Genomic DNA, 2,894 nt, shown 5'->3' with positions numbered 1-2,894 from the left:
CTGGGTTTTTTTTTTTTTTGTGACCTGTCCCCCCGACACACACACACACACACACACACACACACACATACCTGTTCTTTTTGCGGTCAGCTCATGTAACTCAGTCTGGCACTGAACTTGGTAGGTAGCCAAGGATGGCTTTGAACTCCTGATCTTCCTGCCTCTACCTCGCAGTTACTGGGAATTCAGGCAAATGCCATTGCCTCTGGCTGAATGGCTTTTTTCTTCACTGAAACCAGTCAGTGGTTTTTCTGCTTTTTGGTTTCAGATGCCAATCCTCTCATTCAATTCACTGTAAGTGGATGTCTTTTTAAAAGGAAGCAGCATCCCTCCAAATTAGAATAGGCTTTTTCATTCAAAATGTATTTATAGATTGGTACTATAGATCAGTGGGAGAACACTGAGGTCCTGAGTTCAGTCCCCAGTATGGATGGAGAGAAAGAGGATTTTATTTAGAACTTGGGGGTGTAGCTCAGTTGGTAAAGCCCACCAGGCACAAAAGCCTGGCTTCTAGGTTCAATTCCCAGCCCCATTTAACCAGGGGTGGTACTGCATACCCGCATTCCCAGCACATGGGAGGTAGAGGCAGGAGGATCAGAAGTTCAAAGTTATCCTCAGCTACACAGCCAGCCTCAGGTACATAAGACCCTGTCTCAAAAAATAAACAAACAAAACAAAAAAGCCACATTATTTATAAGTTCCGGTGTTCTGACCAAGGTGTCTCAATTTCTAAGAAAACTTACAAACAAATAGAAAAGGAAAACAAGAAACAATTAAAGCTACAGTGTTTCTCAGGAGGGGCAGCTCATGCCATTAATCCCAGTATTCAGGAGACAGAGGCAGGTGGATCTCTGTGAGTTCGAGGCCAGCCTGGTCTACAGAGAGAGTTCCAGAACAGCTAGGGCTACAAGGAGAAACTCTGTCCTGAACAAAGAAACAAACTAAAACAAAAGCTACAGCGGTTCTCGTTCTCCCAGACCTATAGGAGGATTTGAGGAGTCGAGCTGTCCTTTGAGATCATGGGCATAGTCAGGAAAGGTGTTTTGTTATTACTGCTATCTTTGGGCTTTACAGTTTAGTCTTGTCTACCCTTAGAGGAGAAGAGATTTAAGGGAGCCTCTCCAGTCCTCACACCCACACCCCAAAAGCCATTTTTCCTCATTTTGTCTCAGGGTCTCTAATACTTGAGTTCAAGGACCTAATGGCACAAAAATCTTCCCTGTGTGCTGTTCAGGCCACGCAGTCTGCTCCTGAGGTTCAGGCTTCTGCAGGGTGCATGCCCTTGCATGGCATGCTCAGGATCACGGCCGGGATTCCTGCTCAGCTTGGAACCCCGTGCTCCCAGGGCTGCTATGTGGGAATCAGGAGATATTTGGTCTACTTCTTTGACTGACTGGGTTTAGAATGGTCTTTGGTCTTTGTAACGAGAGCAACAACTGTCCACCAAAATGAATGGCTAAGATGCACCAAATGAAATAATGCCCTTAATTGGACAGATGAGAACAGAAAGAGCAAGCCTGCCTTGGAGTCCACTTGGCTGCTAGAGAAAGAGCCCTTTGCGCCCGCGAGATAGAATCGTCTTCCAGCCTTTCAGGCCTCTCCATTGAGAGATCAGAATTTGGGGGTGGGTTTCAAAATTAGTGACCTGGGAAGTCCCAGACCAACGATCAGCACTTCCTCACTCTGTGACTACGTGGCCGCACCCCCTGCCCCCAGCATCTGGTTCCTCAGGTCAGCCTTTTCAGAAACCTCCCCTAGCATCCACACAAAGCAGAACAGTTCATCAAAGACATCCTATTTAAGGCTCTGATAAAGAGATGATAAAGAGATGAATGTGTAAAACCCTATGTTTTCTTCTTCAATTTTTTTTCAATGTTTAAGAGAATTCTCGACTCAGTTTTCCCCTTATAAACAACGTCAGTAAAGCCAGCTGTCCACTACAGTATTTATAAAGAGTGGACTGATGTTTACCTTAAAAGCTTAACCATTTGCCAGCCGGGGGCATCGCACTCGGCTACAGTTTAAGAAAACAAATACAGAGCTGGGCATGATAGCAGGCATCTGTTATCCCAGCACTCAGAAGGCAGATAATCCTGAAAGTTCCAGGCCAGCCTGGTCTCTGTTAGTAAATTCCAGGCCACCTGGGGCTGAGTAGCTGCACTCCTATCTTGAAACAAAGTGATGTCAGGGATGCTGACTCCTTTACTAAAGTGAGGAACTGAGTTCAGGTCCCCAGCCCCTACAGAAAAGACGTTCCCAGCCGAGTGAAGGTGATGCACATTCCCCACATCCCAGCACTCGGGAGGCAGAGGCAGGCAGATCTCTGAGTTCGAGGCCAGCCTGGTCTACGAGAGCTAGTTCCAGGACAGGCTCCAAACCTACGGAGAAACCCTGTCTGGAGGGGGGGTGGTGACACTGTGTTCCTGTAAGGCAGCCAGGGAGAGACTTGTTGGCCAGCCAGTCTAGCCAAACCAGTGAGCTCCAGGTTGAGCGAGAAACCCAGTCTCAAAAAGTAAGATGGGGCTATACGATGATCAGCGGTTAAGAGCACTTACTGCTTTTACAGAGGACCCAGGTTTGGTTCTCAGCACCTACATGGTGGCTCACAACCATGTAAAATATAGCTCCAGTTCCAGGGGATCTGATCCCCAGTCTGACTTCTGTGGCACCAGGCATGTGATGCATATACATACATGTAGGTAAAACATACATAACATACACAAAAATAAGATCTTTTTAAAAGCCGGGTGGGGTGGTGGTGGCACACGCCTTTAATATCAGTGCTCAGGAGGCAGAGGCAGGTGGATCTCTGTGAGTTCCAGGCCAGCCTGGTCTACAGAGAGAGTTCCAGGACAGTTGAGGTTACACAGAGAAACCCTTTCTTGGGGGGAAAA

The sequence above is a fragment of the Alexandromys fortis genome, unplaced genomic scaffold, assembly GCF_014885135.2.
Source record: "Alexandromys fortis isolate MF-2015 unplaced genomic scaffold, M_Fortis_MF-2015_v1.1 scaffold_26, whole genome shotgun sequence".
Classification (NCBI taxonomy): domain Eukaryota; kingdom Metazoa; phylum Chordata; class Mammalia; order Rodentia; family Cricetidae; genus Alexandromys; species Alexandromys fortis.
Note: the sequence above shows the minus strand (reverse complement) of the source record.